Consider the following 25,018-nt stretch of genomic DNA (forward strand, 5'->3'; position numbering starts at 1 on the left):
CAGCAGAGATTATAGCTTAGCCACGGATGACCTTCAAGGGACAAAATGCTTTATGAGCCCCGTACACTAAAGTTCACCGATTCACATGGGTGATACACAAAGGCAGCAAATGATAGACAGTATTAAGACTACAGAGTTGATGTGAAATAAACCACTCATCTGTGAAGGTTTTATTTTAGCTTCTTCCTGCCCTTTGTTGGACCGTTTGATTGTCATCCTAAAACTTCGACGCTTTATTGCAGAGTTTTCACCACCGCTAAAGGAATATTCATGGCGCGCGCTCTGATCCTGTCAAAAGGCAGTATTTATGTACATAGGAATATAAAACTGTTGTAACAAGGAAAAATGTCGCAGATTTACAAGGGATCAAATTTACAAGGCAGCAAGCTGAGGTGCATGGGTTTCATCTTGTAAACCCTCTGATCAAAAAAGGAGCATGAAAAGCAGAAAAATCTGTCCTTGATGGTTTTCAGATAAAATATCACTTCCCCTTGGAAGGTGGTTGTAACTCTTGTCACCCCGCCCAGCCCCACACTCAGGATTGGGATGGGCCAAGCAGAAGGTGTAACTTGAAAGCAGTGCTCAGTGTTCTTGGAACTTTCACACAAATTCTAGTGCATCCAATCAAGTGATGATCAGAAACCTTCCCGAAGTTTGGAAAATGGGGAAAATATAATGTGGTTTATTAAACTAAGTGTTCACGGCATCCTATCAAAGCAGCATATACAATCCCTCTCCTCGGATCTCCTCCAGGCAGGAAGAGGACACACACAAGGGATTATGGAAAGAAAATGAAACGTTTCATTGAATTCAAAATTTAACTACAAAATATGGAGAATTCCATCCCGAAATGTCATTTTATTATAGGAGTTCTAAACTAGATATGTGACTTAAAAACATTTGGGCCATGATGGAACTGGGAATTCATCAAGTCGGTAAAACAGTGAAGACAGCTATGGAGTGACTGGTTAAATGGGGAAATTCACCGTTGTGTACAAGCTCACCGAATATATGTATGCACATAGTAAAATGAGATTTAATGGAAAAACCGAAGGATGTGATTATCCTTTAAAATTACAAAATTATTTATAATCCTTGCATACTATCACAAGTACAAAATAAGTAAATTTTTGATACTCTGTGCATTGCTTAAAATACATACTGTAATAAAATTTATTTTTTCATCTAACTTCACCTTAGCAAACATTTACTGGGCCCCTCCCATGAGCCAGGTGCTATTCTAACCATGAGGGATACCACTAGGGATATAAAAATGACTGGTATCTATGTTTTGTCATTGAGAAGATCAGAATTTTTTTTAAGGATTTTATTTGTTTATTTATTTGACAAAGACACTGAGAAAGCCCAAGCCGGGGGAGTAGCAGATGGAAAGGGAGAAGCAGGCTCCCCACTGAGCAGGGAGCCCGATGGGGGACTCCATCCTAGGACCCCGGGGATCATGACCTGAGCTGAAGGCAGATGCTTAACGGACTGAGCCACCCAGGTGCCCAGGAGATCAGATTAGAGAGGAAAGGAGAAACCAATGGAATTGAAAGGATGGATCTCAGTGCAGAAGGAAAAGTGTAGAAGAGGCCATGAGACCACCTGAGGGTAGCATGTAGGGGTAAATCACGGGAGTCTAGGGTAATGAAGCCATTCTGGAAGGAATGCACATAAGCAGACTCCTCAAACTGAGTGCCAGGCCAGGAACAGTCTAAACCCAAGATCAAGGGTGTTGAGAACCTGGTATTATAGAGGCTGGGTATCCTTTCATAATCCTACACGGAAGTTTTCATGGGGGCAGGGGCACAGACAGAGAAGAAGAGGTAAACAGACTATCATGGGGAATCTTGTATCTGAAGTGAAGGGGCCTAAACTTCAAGTGATGGGAGTCAGCAAATGGTGGTGTAAGTGATCAGAGTCAGCAAATGGTGGTGAGCAGGGAGCAACCTCACACTTTAAATCACCTGTGCCCTTCGAAGTATGCAGGTAGACCTAAGCAGGCAAGGAGAAGAGCAAAACTTTACAGAAGGTAGGAGTAGGGCTTTAAGTGGGTATCTGGTGTTGAGCTAGCTAGCTAATAGGGAGTCTTACTTCTGGGGAGCTCTTTTGGCCTTACCCAACAGAAACATCTTTGGAAAGCTGCAAATTAATTTGGTAAGCCAACTCGTATTTTCCCATTGACAACTTACCCATGTTGACATTAATTTCATTGATTTTTAAGTTGGTACTGGGCCCTGAAGGGTAGAGCTTAGGATGTAATAAGAATCTTGACATTCATTAGTCTTCAGAGCATTTTTTTTTTTTTAGCGACAGAAATGGTCTCTAAAGTAAAGGTTATGTGGAACATCCATGTATAAAACACATGGACACACAGTGGTTTGGGCAGAAGCAGAGCCTCCAATCTCGATGCCGCATCAGCCTGGAAACCTCTGTAATCCAGGGACCTATACTGAAAACCAGTGATGAAATGTAATTCATTCATTCAACTGATGAGCAAATGAGGTCCCCTTGGCAGAGGTCTTTTTTCAGAGTTGTGATATAGAGGGAGACAGAGAGGTATATATGCTGGCTTTCCCAGAGAGGAGTCATGCTATTCTGAGATGCTACTTTTCTCCTGTGCTTCTGTTGCCTTAGGTGACAGTGCCCCACCCCCCACCCCAAGGCTGATGAATTTATACAATCTGTAGGTCTGTTGGGGCAGGGAGCAAATTTCCAGCTTCAAGTCAGAGAGCTGGCAGCAAAGTCCAGTGACTTGAGTCCCAGACGGCCAGTTGACCCATCCAAGTCCCCAGCCACTCCCCCCCCCCCACCCTTGATGAGGACAGAAATGGAGAACACGGGTATCCCTGACGCCGCTATTGAGTAAACAGCCTGAAGTGGAACTCTTGTTGGCATCTACTGCAAGTTTTCTGGTTCAGAGAATCCTTTCGTAAACCTCATCTGCCCAAAGAATATGGTTTCTAAATAGGAAGGAAACATTTTAGCTCTGAAGTCTGAGGAACATCTGGCGCATAAACTATGACTGACACCCTTCGGTAAGGTGGATTAGAAGGCTGCACCTGCAGGCAGACAAACATGGGCTTGTAACTCGTCCCTGATTACCTGCTCTCTGCCAACAATGACCTGTTATGAAAATTAAGGGAGGTGATTGATGCACATAAATGCTTTCCCACCCTGACAGGCCCCTGCAAAGAGCCCAGGAAATCCTAAATCAAACACAGCTTCACCACCTTCTGCTTGTGCCACAACATGTAAGTTATTATGTATGCTATGGAGTTTCTGGTCCATCAACACTGCAGCATCTTCAAAGTGCCGGGGTGGCTCAGTCAGTTAAGCGTCTGCCTTCGGTTCAGGTCACAATCCCAGGGACCTGGGATCGAGTCCTGCATTGGGCTCCCTGCTCAGTGGAGAGCCTGCTTCTCCCTCTCCTGTTCCCCTTGCTTATGCTCTCTTTCCCTCCCTGTCAAATAAATCAATAAAATCTTGAAAGCCCCCTCCCCAAAACCTCAAAAAACACTGCACTGTCTTCACCGGGAAACATACCAGTATGAATATCGCCAGCCATTACCGACCAGTGTGGAGACCAGAGATCAAAGAAGGCAGTTTGTGAAGTATTTTTACACATCACAGCAATAAGGCACACATTTAAAACAGAGGTAACATTCACTACAAAATATCCTGAGATAGTGCACAGTGGTCTTACTTATGTATGACATTAAGTGCCAAATGAGGTGGCTACTTCTTACTTTAAAATAGAAGAATGTCTCAGATAGCACTTCAAAACCAGGTTCCAGTAGTCTTAAAAATATGAGATCAATGGATACAGAAGTCTAATAATCATAAGCGGTTTGAAATATAGATTAATGCATGATGTCATAACAAATAAAGGATAATGAAAAACCCCTAAGTGGTGCAGATATGGCATAAAATGTCTTCAAGGAATTTCTTCACTTTTTTTTTTTTTTAAGATTTTATTTGTTTGACAAAGATGGAGAGAGAGAGAGAGTGTACAAGCAGGGTAGGGCAGCAGAGGCAGAGGGAGAAGCAGTCTCTCACTGAGCAGGAAGCCCTATGCGGGGCTGTCCCAGGACCCTGGGATCATGACCTAAGCTGAAGACAGATGTTTAACCGACTGAGCCACCCAGGTGCCCCTTAACCTTCTGTTTCTTAAAGAAGGACTTAAAGTAACATATTCATAGAACTCTTCCTAAATGCACTTTAGCATATCTTAATGGAGTGCTTAGTGACCAAAGTATGTTAAGAATTGGAGAGATGCTTCCAAAGGCTCCAAATGAGGCCATTTGTTTTGGTCTGGCACTCTTGGAGACTAGCTCAGAACGGCTGGAGCGTCAGTTATGAAGATGTGAGCACAGTACACAGCTGATGAACAACAGGGTGGTGGGCAATGTCTCATCTGCAGCCAGGCAGTTTCAAGGACTGCAGGAAGGAATAATCAGCTACATGAAAGCAGAATGCAGCATGTTACATAACAGGGACCAAGTCCCGGGGCAGATTCAAAGTGAAGAAATACACATCGGTGGGGGAGAAGATGAACATGGTCTTCAAAGGCCTTATGCATAAACATACCAGGTATATTCTGAGATCATTTATTTATGTTCTCTAAAAACTTATCAAGTAAAACCTTCTTAGGCCCAGTTCAGCAAACGCCTGCATCTTTCTGGTTTGAAACAAGCCAGTGGTCAAAATCTTAAATCTATAAGGATATCAGCTTTCTAAGATCTCCTGGATGATTAAATGGTATGAAAGAAAAAAAAAAAAAAGTGGGTCTTTTTTTTTTTTTTCTTTCTTAAAAGTACAGCATGAAATGAACCACAAATGAAACTCTTGGAGGGTAAAAGGAAGTGAAGCCCTGCCTTAGCCCCTTATTTTTGCTGTCTGCTTTCAGGTTTGGAGCAGGGAGACAGAGCCTAAGGCAGAAGCACGAAAAGGCAGTGGGACTGGAGAGACAGTCACATATCGATCCTGACTCTGTCTGGCCAGGGATGACCACGCTGACAACCCCTGCAAGACGGAGTGCAGAAGGGGGTCTGGGGAATGCAGGATGGGAGCTTGCACCTTGTGCTACGCTTAGGATTGCACACTACTGGGTGGGGATATTTACCATGATTCCCGCAATGACATATAAAAACTCCATTGGCATCTCAGTGGAAGCTCTTTGGCATGTAATCCACATTAACAGGTGAAGACAACAGTTCGGCAGCCCCCTTTCTACCTGGGAGATGGAGAGCAGCAGGGTATGAAAGGTGTTAAGCTTTTCTGTGAAAAGTCGTATTAAAATGAGATTCCAAGACCACTGCCAACTGGATGGAAGGCAAGCATGAGACTCTTATCAAACCACTTAAAACCTGAAACTGACACTATTGAAGGCCAACTGCCATTAAAATGATGCTTGAAAGCTGCGTGTTTGTCTCTTCAGTGGGGAGTGTATCCCATCGATACGTTGCACTCTCTCCTTGAGAAAAATGTCACTCTATGAGAAGAATGTCAGCTGTGGAGGTCTTGCTCCCAAGCACACCTCCCAGAAATACACCTGGAAGCTTCAGAGGACATAGGGAATAGACTCTTAGTTGGCATTCATAGATTGCTATGATCTATGAGAAGAGACCAAAGATGTAGTACTGGAATCTTTCATATGTCATGGATCTGACCTACCCATGAATTAACCATACTCTTCTTGCATGGAACCAGAGCTTCTGTTCTGCCTACATACATGTATTTTTTTAATGGAAGAAATGAATGGATTAACACACAGAACACGAAGCTGGGGTGAGTGTGAACAGTGGGCATAGCTGTGCTCATTCCTTATTTTTCATCAGTGCTGATGTGCGCCTTTTGAGGTGGGACCTCCCTCAAGTTGCAAATTAAGGCAATTACTGAACTTGGAGCCAAATACAAACAACTGAGTTTCTGAATGTTGAATCCGTGAGTCCCTAGGGAACGCTGAATTTTCCCTAAAGAACAGACTTGTATCTCAACTAAATTTTGTGAACAGAATCAGATTGAAATGCATTTGAGGAATCCAGATTTAAAGAGCTTTTCGATAAAGCTATTTATGCCTTGATTACTCCCCACTTGGACTAGTTTAAAGTTGGAGTTCAAGCTCTTCTAATTCTATACCAAAATGTTCAACGATAACCCACCACAAATAACTTAAATTTTCCTTTTTGTCCTGTCGGTGCCCGAGCGGCTTGTAGCGCATGCGCGGGGATGCTTCTGGGCTCCGCTGAGCCCGCTCCTTGCATCGGCTGCCGCTGCCTCAAGCCCTCGCCGCCGCCGGGTGACGACGGTGCGGAGCTGCTCCAGCTGGGCCCACGGGGGGGCCCCAGGCGCCGCACGACTTTTTCGGTGCCCGAAAGTAAACACGCCATTAAGATGGCGGCTGGATGCGAGCCAGTAGGCGGAACTTAGGATTTTGTATCTATGTGGCTGCGAGTGATTGGTTGTGCAACCTTGGTATATATAGACATGCACGGGCGGGGGAGAGAGATCCCAACAGCTACGCAGAAATAAAGCTTGCTTCGCTGAGGTCTCCTGGTCGTTCTTGCTGGCGAGAGCGACAAGTGGTGCCGAAACCCGGGAAACCCGAAACCTACACCGAGGAGTTCTCAGTGAACGCAACGATCCGGTAAGTGTGCACAAAATTTCAGATAAGAAAGTTCCTAAGTATAGGACGAGAAGTGAGAAAGTTCCTAAGTATAGGACGAGAAGTGAGAAAGTTCCTAAGTATAGGACGAGAAGTAAAAGGGTTCCTAGGCATAGGACAAGAGATAATGGGATCAAAGTTTACCAAGATGGGATCAAAGTTTACTAAGATGGGAGGATTGCTGACGGAGGTGCTTAAGGCTAACGGCACTACGCTAGACTCTAACCATAAAACGGTTAAAAATGTTATCGAGGAGCAGGTCAGAGAAGCCTCTAAGGCAGGATCTAGCAGAGGGGGAGAAAATTCAGAGGAGAGCTCCTCTGAAGATGAGCTTGGGGAAGCCATGACACACTTAAAATTAAAAGAGGAAGTCCCTAACGAACCTTTAAAGGGAAAGACATACAAAGAAGCCGGGAAAAAATATGACTCCCTAGCGCCCTCTGTCAGAAGGTCAAGAATTCCTACCCCTGAATGTAGGCCTATAGCACCACCTGCAGAATGGCCGCCACCATATAACACTTCATGCTCCCGAGGGGCATGCGGTTGTCCAGAATGTAGAAATGCAGGATGGAGGGACATTATGAACTTTACTAAACCCTCCCCTCTTGCATACCCAGTGTTAGAAGATCAAAATAAATAGAGGTTTCATCAACCACTAGACTTCAAACTTTAATTAAACAGTTTAAGGAAGCAGTCACTACTTATGGGCCACAGGCTGCTTATACACTTTCACTTTTGGAAGCAGTCAGTAGCATGAACCTTACCCCAGACGATTGGACTAACATGGCAAAAGCAACTCTGTCTGGTGGACAATACTTGATATGGAAAACTGCTTGGCAAGAGTGTAGCTCAGAAACTGCCCAGCGTAACGCCGTGTCAGGGAATCCCCACTGGAATATTGACATGCTCATGGGAGGAGGTCAATTTGTGGGACAAAACAATCAGATTGGGTACCCCCCAGGGGTGTATGTACAGATAGCAGCTGCAGCCACTAGGGCTTGGAAGACCATACAGGGTTCTGGCGATTTGCAGGGACAACTTTCCAAGGTGTTGCAGGGGCCTAATGAACCCTATGCTGACTTTGTAGATCCAAGTAGCAAGGTGCATATTTGGGGATGTGGACCAAGCAATGCCCCTTGTTAAACAATTAGCCTATGAACAAGCAAATAAATGGTGTAAAGAGGCTATCCGCCCTTGGAAGTCTAAGGACCTGATTACATATATCAAAGTGTGTCGAGACATCACTGATACAGTTGTTCAGGGCCAAGTTGTGGCAGCAGCAGTAGCCCAAGGGATAAGAAGTTTCAATGGAGGAACCAGGAGTTCTTCCAAGGCTTGTTTCCTTTGTGGAAGGGATGGTCATCTTAAGAGGGATTGTCCAAAGGGTAAAGGACCTCCTAGACCAGTCAAGCGCGCACCTGGGTTGTGCCCTCGTTGCCGTAAAGGGAATCATTGGGCTAATGAATGTAGGTCCCAGAGAGATATTCAAGGAAATCCCCTGCCGCCAAATAACTGGATTCAACCCAATTACTCAAAAAACGGGAAGCAGGGCCCTGCGCCCCAGGGCCCAACACAAATTTATGGGGCGCTAACGCAAATGCCCAGGACATGGTATCCTCCCTCGGAGAAAGGCGCGCAACCTCTGGATCAGCAAGGCTCGATATCAGAGCAGCCGCCCGAATGGTCCTAACTCCGGAGATGGGCATTCAAGCATTGGCCTCCGATCTAAGAGGGGGCCCCCCTCATGGTACTGTAGGTTTATTACTTGGCCGAAGCTCCACTTATCTCAAAGGTCTGATAGTCCACCCTGGGGTACTAGATTCAGATTATGAGGGAGAGATCAAGATACTGGTGTCTTCACCAAGGGGAGTTACTGCAATTAGCCCAGGAGATCAGATAGCTCAACTTCTCATACTCCCTAGCCTTTCCCAGTAAAGGAAAAGAAAAAGGTACGAGAGGTTTGGGGTCTACGGGAGTTGACCTAACATGCCTGACCCTGGATATGACTGATAGGCCCATAATTACCCTCAAAGTGCAAGGAAGGAAATTTTTAGGGTTACTGGATACGGGCGCTGATAAGAGCATCAACAGCCAACAAGAGTGGCCTCCGAGATGGCCCCTAACACAAGCAAAACAAACACTCAGGGGTTTAGGAATCGCTCAAAGTCCTGATCAAAGCGCAGCTACCCTTGAGTGGGAGGATGACGAAGGCCATAGGGGAACTTTTCAGCCCTATGTCTGCAATATTCCTATTTCCCTCTGGGGACGAGAATTTTTGGAACAGATGAGCGTCCGCCTGACAACTGAAACTATATACAGCCCCCGATCAATAGCTATGATGCAAAAAATGGGATACATACCAGGAAAAGGGTTAGGGAAACAGGAGCAAGGTAAAATAGACACCATCCCTTTCACCTCAGAATATAAGGGGCAAGGCCTGGGTTTTCGGTAAGGGCCACTGAGGCAATGAAAATAACGTGGAAGACAGATACGCCCTGCTGGGTACCTCAGTGGCCCCTTACTAACGAAAAACTATCAGCTGCTAAAGCCCTCGTACAGGAACAGTTAGAGGCGGGCCATATGAAACCTTCTACCTCACCTTGGAATACACCTATCTTTGTTATTAAAAAGAAATCTGGTAAATGGAGACTTTTACATGATCTTAGAGAAATTAATAGGGAAATGCAGAACATGGGACCAATACAGCTGGGATTACCCCTGATAACCGCCTTACCGAGAAACTGGCCATCAATAGTGGTTGACATAAAAGATTGCTTTTTCTCTATCCCTCTGCATCCTGAGGATACAATTAAATTTGCCTTTACCCTACCTTCTATTAATCATGCAGAGCCTAACCAAAGATATGAGTGGACTGTCCTCCCTCAGGGCATGGCTAATAGCCCCACTATGTGTCAATTATATGTTTCTAAAGCCATACAGCCTATTAGAGAGACTTACCCTGATTTAATGTGTTACCATTACATGGATGACATATTGTTGTGTGGATCTGACTCTACTACAGTTTCGGAAGCCTTAGTAATGTTACAAAAGGAGCTAAATTCATGGGGGTTAATTATAGCCCCCGAAAAGATATAGGCTTCCAACATCAAAGACTATTTAGGCATGAAACTATACAATACCATGGTAAAACCTTCTAAAGCCTCCATTAGAACTGACAAATTACAAACACTCAATGATTTCCAAAAGCTATTGGGGGACATAAATTGGATCCGACCCTACCTGAAAATAACTGCAGGAGAATTACAACCATAGTTTGATATTCTGAAGGGTGATGCCTGTCTAGACTCTCCTAGGAGCCTTAATCTGGAGGCGAAACAGGCTTTGAAAATTGTGGAGGACAGGCTTGCCTTGACTTCAGCAGATAGATGTGATCCTAACCAGATAGTCCAAGCCATAGTGATTCCATCCCCTTCTTCACCTACTGGAGTGCTATGGCAAGGTGGGTCCTTACAATGGCTGTACCTCCCAAACACTCTTCCTCGGATAATCACACCATATCCAGTTGCAGTAGCCATGCTAGCTAACAAATTAATCACTGTTTGTATTTCTACTCTTGGAATCATACCTGACAATTGCATTGTGCTGTATACTAAGGAACAGATTCGCCTACTATGTGCTATCCTAGATGATTGGGCGATACTGACCACCTCTTACTCAATAGAATTTGATAATCATTATCCTTCACACCCACTTATAGAATTCACAAAGGGTATTGAATTCATACTACCAAAAATTAGTAGATCGACACCACTAAAAGAAGCCTCTACTGTCTTTACAGATGGAAGTAAAGAGGGCACAGGAGCTTATATCATAAATGGAATCGTGAACCCAGTCATAGTTCCTGCCAGGTAGGCTCAACAAGTAGAGCTACTAGTAGTGCTCCTAGTGCTCCAAAGATTTTCAGACACTCCCCTAAATATTATTTCTGATAGTCAATACGTGGTAAATGCAACAAAAAATATTGAAACAGCCATCCTCTCCAAGTCACCTATTCCATGGATCTTAAGGCAACTACAAAATGTTGTGCAACTGTGCACTGCACCATTTTTTATAGATCACATCAGAGCCCATATGAGCCTACCAGGACCATTATCCGAGGGCAATGCTCTAGCAAACCACAATAGTCGTTTCCAACTTATTTGCCCTAACTTAGAACAGGCAAAGCTGTTCCATAGCAAATGGCATGTGAATTCTAATACCTTAAGATATAGATTCCATATCACCAAAGAACAGGCAAGAGATATAGTAAGGACCTGTGGGAATTGTGCCACATTACTCCCTCAGCCTTCCTTAGGGGTAAATCCCAAAGGCCTTCAAGCTAATCACCTATGGCAAATGGATGTCACACATGTACCTGAATTCGGGCAACAAAAGTATGTACATATATCAGTGGACACTTATTCGGGTATCATAATGGCTACTCCCCTCACGGGGGAGAATTCAAAACAAGTCATCACACACTGCCTACGATGCTTCGCAGATTGGGGTATCCCAAAACAAATAAAGACAGATAATGGACCTGCATATACATCAAAATCTATCCATCAATTCCCAAGTCAATTTGGTATAGTCCATGCTACAGATATACCTTACAATCCACAAGGTCAAGGAATAATTGAAAGCGTCAATGGCACCTTCAAACGATGCTTACAAAAAATAAGAAAAGGGGGAATAGGGGATGACTACAAGTCACCCCGTGATCTTACATCTCTCACCCTTTACATTTTAAATTTTTTGTCCTTGGACCATAATGGTACATCTGCAGCAGACAGGCATGCGGCGGTTACCGAATGCACTCTAGCCCAGGCAAAGTGGAAGGATATACTCATGGGCCAATGGAGAGGCCCTGACCCGGTCCTAAGATGGCACCGAGGTTCTGTTTGTCTTTTTCCACAGGATGCCCAAGTGCCTATCTGGGTCCTGGAGCGACTGATTAGAAGAATCGATCAACATGGCCCGCCCCGTCCTGATGCTCGGCCTGATAGCGATCCTGGCGACACCAGCATCCCTTCAACAGATGCACCAATGGGCAATAGTGAAAGCCTGGCCATTCCCCATGCCACTGACGAATGAGTCCGCCATCCTCCCTCCTGTATACCTACTTTCATTCCCATGCCCGTTTCTGTAAATCCTAACAATTCGCCTGTATTGCTCTCAAGACATAAAAGAGACTTTGGGATCACTGCAGCCATTATTGCGGCTGTAGCAGCCTCCGCAGCTGCAGCAACTGCAGCGGCTGTAGCTCTCACCACATCTGTAACAAGTGGACATTCTCCAGAAACTATTGACGACCGGATGCATCCAATCACTTTCTGGACTTTGCATAACCTCCGTAGCCTATAATGACCTTTCTATTGCTGCTAATCTGTCGAAAGAGTTAAGATAAGATTGACATAGCTCCATTACGGGATTGGGTATCTGTTGTAAATCCTTATGTTCCGCCGTTTTGCATCATTACGTAAACAACAATGTAGGCAACAGTTGGCGCTAGTACAAGCTTGCATGGCACTGGAAGCTGGTACATTTCCCCAAATCTGGCTGGCAGCACTAGATCGGTAGTCAATGACGGGTAAGATTGGCTGCATGCACATAGCAACCTAAGCCAGGAGTTCTCCAACCAGGGGGAATTATCCGATGACGGGTAAGCATGTTCATGGCAGCTGACAACCTAAGACAGGCACGATCTCCTGCCTTGCATGCCTAATATAAAAGAAAAGGGGGAGATGTTGGTGCCCGAGCGGCTTGTAGCGTATGCGCGGGGATGCTTCTGGGCTCCGCCGTGCCCGCTCGTTGCCTCGGCCGCCGCTGCCTCAAGCTGTCGCCGCCACCGGGTGACGACGGTGCGGAGCTGCTCCGGCTGGGCCTGCGGGAGGGCCCCGGGCGCTGCACGACTTTTTCGGTGCCCGAAAGTAAACACGCCATTAAGATGGTGGCTGGATGCGAGCCAGTAGGCGGAACTTAGGATTTTGTATCTATGTGGCTGCGAGTGATTGGTTGTGCAACCTTGGTATATATAGACATGCACGGGCGGGGGAGAGAGATCCCAACAGCTACGCAGAAATAAAGCTTGCTTTGCTGAGGTCTCCTGGTCGTTCTTGCTGGCGAGAGCGACATTTTCCCCCCTTCCTTTTTCCACGAGTAGACGGTGTCTTTTTCTTTCAGAGAAACGATACCACCAGTCCTGTTGACACCTGGTGCTGCTGTGTCTTGTACTTGCAAAGGCTGCCATCAGAGTTTGTAAAAAGGCAGATGAGAAACCTACTATGACTTTCCTCTTTAGGTGTAGAGAAAGCCCTTCAGTCCTGTTATAGTCTACAAACTACTCTACAAATAAAATATAAATAAAGACTCTATAAAGTCTACAAATCCTCTATAGCTTGCTAGATTCTAAAGACACAGAGTACACATGTTATTCCTACCCCCCAGTTGCGTATAACGTGCTAGTAAAAGGTAGAGGGAACTTAACTGTGACAGAAACCAGGCAATGGTAAGTACGTCCTATGGACTCAGGGACTGCAGAGAGCCCAGGATACGCACTCACCATCATAAGGGACTAGGAGTACGGGCAATGCCAATTTTGAACAAATGAAGATTTAGGAGAAAGTGAGGTCTTTACACAGCAGAGGAAACCTGAACTGGGCCTCCTATACGGGTGGTACTTCGATCAAGTTTCTACTCGTGCTTTTTGCTGTCGGTGGGTCTGTTTTCCTTCCAGGGGTCCTTCCAGAGGATATGCTGTGTTTTTCTCTCGACTGTGTTTTCTTAAAGTCTACTTAGATCACTCGACTCTGGAGACCTTAAGAAATGGCAATAGCTTTCCAATCTGGGCTGTTGAATGAAATCGTTACTTTCACAAAGGGTTTGCCGTGCTGGTAAAGAAATTCGCGCTTCTTCAGGAAGTTAATCAGTCCCTAGAACTGTTCGGACAACTGCAGAACATCTGCAAGTCTTTTTTAAGATTTCAGTCCAACCCATGCTCCCTGGGGGAAGGCACCAGAGGGATGCTCCCACATCACCGCTGGGAGTTTGTGTCCTTTACAGTAAGATGCAATTTTTAAATAAACTTATCATATAATTTGAGAATCATATAAATGCTTAAAGCAAAGGATAATTGTAAGACTACCTATAAAGGTACATGGATATATACTAAATTGTGAAGAAATGGCTTGAATGAATTTGTTGAATAAATCAATGAATGGTAGAGATTCTTGGATTTGGCTCAAAAAAGTTGTTTTGTTTTTTGTTTTTGTTTTTGTTTTTTTAAATAAAGGAAAAGTTAACTTTTGAAATGGGCCTCAAAGGAACTCATGGACTTTGAGAATGAGCAACTGGTAGGGAGGGCGGGGCAAGAAGCAGAGCACACACTCAGATGAGCCAGGTGTGTCAGGAACACGAGAAGGGTGAAGGAGGCGGACTCTGGCTGAGAGTGGGGAGGTCAGCTGAGAGGTGGCTTCAACTGAAGGGCTCTGGACTTGAAATCTGATCGATAGGTAACTGGAAGAAAACACAGTTTGGGAGCAAGGAGGTAACAAGATGAACAGAGTGTTTCTAAAAGAATTTTCTGCTTGCTAAATGGACTGAGAGCAGAGACCAGAGACAGGCTGACTGCTGTAATAAGGCTAAGTCAGCCCCGAGCTCTCTGGTGTTGAAGAGATGCTGACGCCAACGTACAAGCCCTGAGGAAAAGCGAGCAGGGCTTGAGGCCTGCCTGGGTGTGCATGGTAAGAGCCAGCGGTCCCTCAGCGGGGCTTCCTTCCAGAGGAAGTTCCTCCCATTGACCGTCATGGCAAAAACTGGATCTCTCTGTCTGAGGATGATGCTGGGCTGAGCTCTGCTTTAAATGTGCCCTTTAGAGAGACCCATGAGACTCAAGTAAGAGCAAGAGGTAAATTACAAGGTAATACCAGACCAGGGCTTTGTGAAGCTAAAGAGTAGGTATGTGCAAGAACTACCCAAAGGCCACGTGCAGGGACCAACTTCATCTCAGGTGTCTCAGTCTGTTAGGGTTGCTATACCAAAAAACCACAGACTGGGTGGTTTATAGATAATAAACGTTTCTTTCTCACAGTTCTGGAGGCTGGAAGTCCAAGATCAAGGTGCCAACATGACTGGTTCTGGTAAAGGCCCTCTTCTAGGTTGCAGGCTTCTTATGGTGTCCTTACATGGCAGAAAGGGCAAGGGATCTCTCTGGAGCTTCTCTAACCAAGGTACTATCCCATCACTTGGGCTCCCCCCTAATGACCTAAGTACCTCCCAAAGGCCCCATGAACTAACATCATCACAATGGCATTAGGATTTCAACATATGAATGGGGTGGGGGACACATTCAGACCACAGCACCAGGCTATGGAGGAGAAAGACCAATATGGAGATGATACTCCAGTATTCACTAGTCAGTCCTGATGGGCCTCCACCTCTCTAAACTTCTCTGAGTAGTCAGGATGCACAAACGCTTTCTCAATTTATACCTAATGATGGAGCAGACACTCAACAAATTGGAGAAGAAAAAGTAAGATCTTGATAGTGTAGCTTTTCACCCATCACAGCTGCAATCACTCTGAAGGTATCTTTTTCTCTCTAATGGGTGTGCTCTTACGGTTCTTTTCTCTCATTATTTGACTTTTGGGGCCTCATCTCTTCTCTAATTAATTGAATACAGCCCATGGTTTCCAAGGAATTGCTCTGATAGTCCACCAGACATCCATGTTTTCTTGTGACTTTCCCATTGTCCAGTCACCCTCAATTATCCTTCTCATTCCATTCATGACCCCATCACAATAAAGAAATCAAAGGGCTGAAAGACCTGGGGGTAGACTTGGGCTGGTTTTTTTTTTTTTGTTGTTCGTTTTTTTTTTAAAGATTTATTTATTTATTTATTTATTTGACAGAGATCACAAGTATGCAGAGAGGCAGGCAGAGACAGAGAGGAGGAAGCAGGCTCCCTGCTGAGCAGAGAGCCCGATGCGGGGCTCGATCCCAGGACCCTGAGATCATGACCTGAGCTGAAGGCAGAGGCTTAACCCACTGAGCCACCCAGGTGCCCCTAAACTTGGGTTTTATACCCAGTGCATCTTGTCACATGGTTGCCTTTTGTTATCAGATTGAACTCTTCAATTCTTGTATCCTCACCCACACAATGAAAATTCTAATGCCTTCTCTGCAGGGCAAGCGTGCGGACTACAGATTAGGCATATGATGCCTGTAGCACAGAGCTCCTAAGGCAAGCTTTCCACAGACTTAACTCTTCCACCGCTCTTTGTAGAAAAGCGGTGACTACACTAACAATGAACTGATCTATTCTGTAAGAGCCATTAATAATTAACAGTGAAAAACTAGATACACACACAGTAACTTACAGAATTTCTTTGATGAGAAAACAGCATTTTTAAATATGCAAATAACTTAATTGGCAATTTAACACTTTAAATTGCAATCCATAATGGCCTCTTGAACTTCACGATAAACAGGCATTAAATCTTCAAAAATAGAATGATACTTTCTGAGGAGAGGAGTATTTTGTTTTAGAGAGGAGAATATCCTTACGTCTATCTTTAAAGAAGCCTGGATGATTTTTGTGAAGAAGGAGAATAAAACAAGTAAAAATCCCAGCTATTTTTGCCAGAGAATGCCCCTCTTCTTCCTCTTCTTTTTTAAAAAGCAGTGAGCGAGGTGGAAACCTGGCTCCATTGGGCTGCGAGGTGGCTCTCATTACAGTGGTTGGGCTTCGCTGGCTCCTGGGGAGACCTTGCTCAAGGTCAGCTGAGCCGGCTTCTGAGGAGCCACACCTGACTGTACCCGTGGAACCTGAGCTCTGAGTCATATTTGCTTGGCAAAGAGCTGATCTGGGAAAAGGCAAAAGTCAGAGATGCTGGGCCTGAAAGGTAGATGAGTCACGGACAAGGTACAAATCTTTCGTTATGGACGACCAGCTTTGGGAAACGCAGAAATGGAAAAAAAAACTGTATGGGGAAAACTAGCTCATATTTTTTGGTCAGGACCATTTAACCCGCAGAAAAGGGCATACGTATAAAGGTTGTTTCTGCTCCCAGCAATTTCTTAAGTACCTAGCACTTACATAATAAAAGAATAAAAAGAGCTGTCCCAGAGAAGTTTTAAAAAAGGAAACTTTCCAGGAGAAACTGACTTTATCAGGACTTAAGTTTGACTCAGATAATAAGAAACTAAAAACAAAGGCGAACATTGTAACTTATTCCCTGAAATTGCAATCACATGGATAATGCACAGAAATCAGTGTTTGTATATCCTTATTAAAAAATGACTCACTGGGTTAAGCATCTGCGTTTGGCTCAGGTCATGATCCCAGAGTCTGGGCCCCCTGCTCTGTGGGGAGTCTGCTTCTCCCTCTCCCTCTGCCTGCTGCTCCCCACCCCTGCTTGTATGCTCTCTCTCTCTCTCTCAAATAAACAAAATCTTAAAAAAATGACTCATATACAACATATAGGAGGTTTCATATTCCAGGTTAAAAAAACTCAAAAATTTAACCAAAGGAGCATTACAAATCCATCTTATGCCTTTCTTTTCTCAATTTCCTTAAACAAGGAACCCTGGTTTTAAAAGACACACCCTGTACTCTAAAAACAAAGTAATCTTAAATGTAGGTATTGAGAAGTAGTGAAAAACATTAATGACAAGATTAGTACATATGCCTTCTTAAGGCTGCTTATCTATCTAAGGTAAGAGCTCAGAAAAGAAGAAAGCTTAATGAACTTTAAATGCAAAAATCGCCAAAAACAGTTGAAAACATTTGGATAGTAAGACAAAAACTATGCTTTTGAATAAATGAAACAAGATGGGATTGGGAAGGAGACAAACCGGAAGAGACTCTTAATCTCACAAAACAAACTGAGAGTTGCTGGAGGTGGTGGGTAGGGGGAGGGTATGTGCTCTGGTGAGTGCTGTGAAGTGTGTAAATCTGGAGATTCACAGACCTGTACCCCTGGGGCTAATAATACATTATATGTTAATAAAAATTTAAAAATTAAAAAAAAAAACTATGCTTTTCACAGCAATCTTTACATAGCTTTTTAAAGAAATGCTTCCATCTTATTTCTAGGAAAACCAACACACAACTGAAATCAACTTGCACACAGTGACCTGACTTTATTTGCGAATGAGATACAAAGCCAAGAATTAGTGTCTCCAGTCCAGGTGACATTGCACTACTGAGTCACCTGGCTGAGTCCTTTCTAATCTCCCCAGGGCAGGACCTAGCTAAATAAGAATATCGACAAATATTGACAAACTCCAGACGGTTATGCCTGTGAAGGTAACCGACTGTTTTCTCCAGAATTTGTCTGGGAGGGAGGAAGAAGGGTCCTCTATCTCTCCTGTGCCTACACCGTACCGGGCACTCTGTAGCTATGCCCGTAGCCTTCTGCACATCTCTACTAGCTTGCCGGTATTCTCAGTTGGTATGTGGGAAACTGAGGCTCAGAAAGTAAAGTCCATTCGCAGGCTGGTGAACAGTGAAGCTAAGGTTATACTCATGTCACCCCAACCCCTCTGCCCTTTTTTGCCCTTCAGGGTGGCCAATTCACCTGCCAGCAGGAGCCAGCTGGGTGAACTTTGGTGAGTGTGACCATCACACATGGCTGTGTGTGGGAGTAGGGGTGCTGGAAATCATAAGGGAGACCAACAGGCCCATTTGCTGGGGGAATTCTTCTGCTTTTATATAGCACATGTCACAGAAAACTCCTCACTTGTGGGCAGATGGGGATCGGTGGGCTCCTAGAATGAGGCGGAGTGAAGCACACAGAATGCTGGAGGCATTCTCCATTAAATCTGCCTGTGCTCATGGGCAGCTCTGCAATCTCAGACCTGGGGATGGGAGATGAGGAGCTCCCTCCAGCCAACAGGAGCCCAGGGCTTTCAATTCAGAACTTTGGAAATCTGGGATCAGAAGACAAGGTCTTAAAGGTGATGAGTGAAGGATTTCAGGGTATATCACTGAGGGTCACCTGCTGGCTTATTCTGTAATGCCCCTCTGTCCATGGACTGCAGGAAATCTACCTGGTCTAGGCTGGTTCTTACCTGTCAATCTAAATTGGATTCTGAAGTTCCTGGAGAGTGGTAACATCAGTCCAACAAGGTCACGCATTACGCAGTTATAATAAATTATATAGCGCATTACATACTCTATAGGCAATGGCCCATTACATAGAGATGCTGGAAAAGAGGCTCGAGGAAGGCTATTAATCAAATCAAAGCATGTGGTCGCTCGGGAATATGGTGCTCAGGTTAAGACCGTATCCTCATGAGAGCTGCTCTTTACCAATTCGTGGTCACTGTAGACATCAGTTACTTGGAGAGCCATCTTCAACTTCTAAACATCCCCAATGTCCTCATTTGGTGATACTGAACTCCCAATCTCTCTGGAAAAAGGAGGAACCATCTGGACCTTGACCACTGTTCATCCACTTCCTTGGCTCCTTCATGAGATGGGTCTGGTTCTAGGATGTCTCTGTTCTCCATCAGCTCTGGAGACAGGAAGGAATCCTGGGGTGTTACGGATGTGGGGCAAAGTCCCCAGCAACACCTTCCACGGAGCAGGCACATTTCCAGGGCTGCTTGGCTCTCTGGCAACACGTGCCCCCTACTCTCAGTCTGTCCCTTGGCTGGCATTTAGGTACTTCCCTCTTGACATGACCTCCTTTGGGGGGCCATCCTGCAAAACGCTCGCTCCCCAAACTCCCAGGGCGCTCGTTGCTGGCCCTATACCATTTGACAGGTCAGAAAAAATCATTTAATTCCCCAACCACAGACAGTGTACTTCTCATTAAAGTGCAAAGATGTTCACTTTTTAATATTGTCTTCAAATCCAAATATCTGATCAGTATGATTGGTAAATATGACATGGCCTTTGAAAAAACCATAATTATTAAAGCAAATATGTAAAAGACCTATCATGGAAGCCCTTGCAAAAGCACACGTAAATCATGCTGACTGTTATTTTAGTCCTAGCAGAGACCTCGAAGACAGGGACTTTTTTTTTGCCAGACAGCAAAATATCTGAAAGCTCAGCCTCTCAGCCTCTTTGTCTTAATGTAATAATGGCACAGGTTTTCAGAGAGAATCGATACCTTCTGCTCAGAATGGGTCGAAATAAAGCGACGTACTTACTTGAGAGAGGGATGAGTATTTTATGGACGGGAGGCAGGTGTCACAGGGAGTCTGTTCTACATCCAGCTAGTCTCCGCGGCATGGAATATCTGAAAACGCAGGAAAAAAAATGGTGATTGGTTTTTTACTTGACAAAAAGAGGCAGGCTGCGAAGTATACATAACAGTAGAAAATTCTTTTTAAAAATGGTGAATAAATAAAAAAATAGATAAACATGTAAGTACACCAAAATGTGCTGGTTCTTATATGTTTCATGTAGAAGCTAAGGGTTTTGCTCACTTCAATTTTTTTTTTTTTTTTTTTTTTAAGGAGCCGTCTGACCAGAGACAGCACTTACACAGAAGAATATAAATATCAGGTTGAGAGAAGTCACATAAATAAAGGCTTACAGGACGTCATCTCATTTCCGGAATGGCTGCTCTGCACATCCGAGCCCAAGTCTATCTCACGGTGAGATAAGGTGTTAGCTCTTCCAAGGGCCTTGGCGCCCACCTGCTGTGCAAGCCCCATTTCAGAAGAGGAAACAGGCCCAGTCAGGTGAGGCACTTGCCACAGACCACTTAGCTGGGGTAGAACTCCTCACAGCCGCAGGGGCACCCTTCCCCTGCACTGTCACACTCCCATGGCAGCAGTCATTTACGCATGCATAAATGCATTCATTCATTCATTCATTCTTAAGTACTGACAGAAGCACTTCCTACAGACCGGTTCTGTTCTAGGCTCTGGGGGTTAAGGGAGGAATCTCTGGCCTCAGAGTTTATGTTCCGCACAGGGAAGGCTACATACAACAAGGGCTATCTCAGAACGCTCCTGCCGCCACAGCGGTTGGAGACATCTGAAGGTGGGGAGGGACCAAGCCACAGCTCTACTGGGAGATGCACGTTCCAGGCAGAGGGGGCAGGGAGGCCCACGAGGCACAAAGAGCTCAGGAGGCTGGCAGGATGGGAGTAGGGGACACATGGGGACACGGGAGTGCTGGCTAAGTCTGTGGCAGTGGAGGGACTGGCCAGTGGAGGGCATGTGACAGGGAAGCTGATGAAGCACAGAACTCCGGAGAACGTCTACTTAGAAGGAGGGCCACGGGGCGCCTGGGTGGCTCAGTGGGTTAAAGCTTCTGCCTTTGGCTCAGGTCATGATCTCAGGGTCCTGGAATCAAGCCCCACATCTGGCTCTCTGCTCAGTGGGGAGCCTGCTTCCTCCTCTCTCTCTCTGCCTGCCTCTCTGACTACTTGTGATCTCTGTCTGTCAAATAAATAAATAAAATCTTAAAAAAAAAAAGGAGGGCCAGAAAGGAGGAGACTGGAAAGAAAACATTTCCAGGCAGAAGAAAAACTGAAGGGAGCTGTCTCCCAGAGGCCAGCGGGTCAGCGGGCTGCTAGCTTGGGCTGTGGGCTCAGAAGGAGTATACCTCCCACACAGTGAGAGGGGGCGAAGATGGAGAGAAGTAAAGGCTATATTCCCACTTAAGAAAAAAGCGGTAGGGAAGCCTGACTAGGGCAAAACACAGCAGATTTCGGAGGGTTCTGTGATGCCAGGCTCTGAACACTGGAAATGGAGAACGTGTTTTAGAGAGACGCTTCACTGGTGGCAAGATCTAACACACAAACACACGATCCTTGAAGTGGACTTTCCACCAAATTTAGCAAGATTTAAAATATGACTAAATTCAATTAAATGTATACAGAAAGAAGAAGGCCTTACTCATAGTAAGGTTCAATACCAGTGTTATACTCCAAACCCCAATTCTGCAAGCTTGTCTCTAATGAGCATCTACAAAATGAATGACTTAAATAAAAGCATCAATAGGCATCCAATGGCAAATGATCATTCCTGGCTATGCCAACATTTGCAAAAATAATCACTAAATGATTGGGGAGTCCAACAGTAAGGAAAGTATTTGGTGACTCCTTTAAGATGAACTTTGAAACTACTGAATATATTTAAATTACTGGTGACATTAAAGAATCTTTTTTAAATCCCAAGCTATGTAAATCTATTAAAACAAAAATACTTCCATGCAACAGACCACTGTGTATTCTGAAAAGGTGTGTTAGCAGGAGGAAAAAAAAATGAGTTTATATTTATTACATTAATTACAGACCACATAATAAAACTGAAAGTCAGTGTGAGATATGGAACAGATCTGCGGCCCACACCAACCCTTGCTAGGTATTAGGAGTAGTGGATATTGTGTGGGTTGAGTGGCAGTTGGAGAGTTCTGGTTTGGGGGCTGGGTGCTACTATCTCTTTTCCTAAAGCCTTCTCTCCTCACCCTTTTTAAAGAACTGGTCACCCCTCCTTGGTATCGTCAAGCCAATGCCTCGGTTTTCCTTGTACACCATATGTTATGTATTATTATTCATTCTACTTTCTCTCGTCTTCCACAGGACCACTTCTTACAGACAGAGGGCCATGTGTCTATCTTTCTCTCACTTAGCACAGATCCGAGCACATGTTAAGTGAACATAACTACAGAATGAAATAACAAGAAGAAAAAAAAAAGAAAAAGAAATACACTTAGAGGAGAGGCCTGATGTCTCTTCAAAGAGTTTTCCAACCCAGGCAGATTTTGGAGGGTCAGTCCTGAGATGGTAATCAATGGCTAATGACAGATGTCCCTCAATTCCTTTGGTATCACAGATGCCCGGGTATCAAGCCAGAAAGCCACCCACAGGTGTTACACTGCAACCCTTACATCCAAGAGCCCGCAGTGCACACTGCTCCTTCTTTCCTACAATTCCTTCCAGACTGTGCTCAGCCCAGCTGCTTTGTGGCACATTATATATACGAAATGACTTTGCTTTTAAACTGATTTCCATTTTTCCTGCTGTGATTACGAGCCTCTACAAGAAAAAGAAAGTATCACTTCGTGTTTTAATTCAGAAGATTATCCATTTTCTGTTCTAGTTCGTGCTAACGGACCTATGTTTGATTGGTCAGGAATGTCATTCTCTCTTCAGGAAAGAGCCACAGAATTACAAGGAGGGGAAAGAACAAAATTTTCAAGTGTCTAAGAAATTTATTTTTACAGTTTTATCTCAGAAATACATAAAAATTTCCCTTAAAAAAAAGAGCTGTAATTCATCTGAGGATAAAAGTACAGATTCTGTTAACTTTGCCAAAAGCTAAATAACGTTTCATTTAATGCTATCTGAGAAATGCCCTTTTAGTGTTATGTTAAAAGGCCCTTTGGGATATCCTAGGTAACATGACACAATATCCACGCACATTTACATTTACATCACATTTTTAAGGAGTTCCTTCTAGACACACAGTCTTTTAAGATTCAGCCCATGAGAGTCTGTCACTTAGAACTATTTCCCACAGCTTCCTAGGACACACAGCCTAATGGAGCTGAGCTCACGAAAGGAGGCTTATGATGTTTACGGAGGAGGACAGCAATCATTTACTCTTAAGGCAGCCTACTTCTTGGAAATTCTGTAAGACCAAGGTAATTTAGGAAGTATTTCAGGAGATGAAGAGAAGGAGAGGGAGAAAGAGAGTCATGGAAATGCATCCGATTATTCTTCCCCCAACGAGTGTCCAAGCCGGACTGTCAGGAGCAGGCTGTTTTCCATGTCTGGACGAACCGGGGGCTGAAAGGGGAGCGTGGGGTCGGGGTGTGGGAAGGAGAGCAAGGAGCACTGGAGCCAACTGTGATCTCGGCCACTGCAAAGCACCCTTCTCAGGTCTGAAGCAGGCGTGGCTCGTGTCAGGGGAGTCCAGACAGGAAGTAAGCGGCCCTTCTCACATACAACCTGTCACATGTGGTGACTTAACATGGAACCGCTGCATCCTGCCTCTCGTCCCTAGAGACCCCGCGTTACCCTGAACAACTATCAAACTTTGTCATCACACATGATGCCCCGTCACCATCAATGACCACCTTTCATAATAGCCTTTATTTTTTTTTCTTCACACTGTCATCTGAGAGAAACAGGACATTCGACAATTTATTACACCTCGGGATAGCCTAGGGAGGGGAACGTGTAGTTGGGGTGGGGGTGGGGTGAGGGAGAGAAGCCCAGTTAAGTAAGCTCAAGTTTTCCTCTGCCAAAGAATGTATGGAACCCCTTCAGCCAGAAGAGAGCCATAAGTCAAAGCAGTTATTTTAACAAAATAGTGAAATGGCAATGTTTGGCTTTTCGGGAGCAGGGAAAGAATTCCTGACAGCCTTCAGCTCTCAGCAGGGCTCTCCACTGATAGAGAGACGCATGGTGGCAGCTAGCCAGCCGTGTGACTGGTGAGTCAATACACAAGTTTCTGTGGTCTCCACAGCCTGATATGGTAAGGACACCGATTTTTAAGTTTAAAGACTAAGGGATACCAAGGGGCTCTCCTGGTGTAAAACCACTCTACGGCGAAGGTACCCTGAGAAACAAGGAGTCCCACTGCGTTTGTTTGGGCTTCCTTCAGCCCAGCCTGGGCCACGTAGCTATTTTTCCTCCAAAATAGAGCATCTTTATGATGGAATTTAGGATCACTTATGATTTGATTTGGAAAACAACCCAGGAATTTTTGAATGCTGTCAAACCTGAGGCAAAGTGATAAGAACCCCACCTTTCTGTGATTTCATTTCAACTCCGAAAGCAATGTCCCTGTTAAACAAAGCCCAGAGTGAAAAATTCTTCCTTTGGCACGGAGGACTACACACCTAAATATATTTTTTGGCAAAACGGGATATGCCAATATTCTCCATATTCAGAAGGCTTAAGGAAAACTACAAAAGGTGAAACAAAGAAAACCATCCAAAATGAAGGCTGCACACATCTTTGAAGAAACAATAGCACATTACTTCTGCTAAGACCCCGCGTCGACACCAGGCGAATCGCTGCCCCGTCCTAATTAAAGCGTGTCTCACTGAACTCTCCTTGATTGCTCATTAATCACGGGAGTCCGGACTCCATGCAAACAAAGTCAACCGGCTACTGACACGCACCTCCAAAGACACTTACGCTGATGCAACATCGGACTTTCCCAAACAGAAGAGAACCAATAAGCATCAATCCCCACTACACAACACACTTGAATCCAGGTGAAAACAATATTCCTTCATGAACAGGGTAGCTGTTTACCGGCCGAGCCTTCTCTGGCAGAACACACCACAATCCGGGAACGCTGGAGTATGCATGATATTAACAAAAGCAAGATCAAATTAAACAGATGACATGAGGAACGCGCTTCATTTCA

General features: G+C 44.7%; 1 protein-coding gene across 12 annotated transcripts in view; it reads right to left on the bottom strand.

The window, feature by feature from the left end:
- FAM110B (family with sequence similarity 110 member B) overlaps positions 1-25,018 on the bottom strand; it is a 191,659-nt gene that overhangs the window by 86,851 nt on the left and 79,790 nt on the right. For all 12 annotated transcript variants that reach the window (XR_009351766.1, XR_009351765.1, XR_009351764.1 and 9 more), the window contains one exon: positions 19,829-19,917. The gene's annotated coding sequence lies outside the window, so the exon portion shown is untranslated. The remainder of the gene's footprint in view (positions 1-19,828; positions 19,918-25,018) is intronic.

The sequence above is a fragment of the Mustela lutreola genome, chromosome 3 (genome assembly GCF_030435805.1).
Source record: "Mustela lutreola isolate mMusLut2 chromosome 3, mMusLut2.pri, whole genome shotgun sequence".
In the NCBI taxonomy this organism is placed as follows: domain Eukaryota; kingdom Metazoa; phylum Chordata; class Mammalia; order Carnivora; family Mustelidae; genus Mustela; species Mustela lutreola.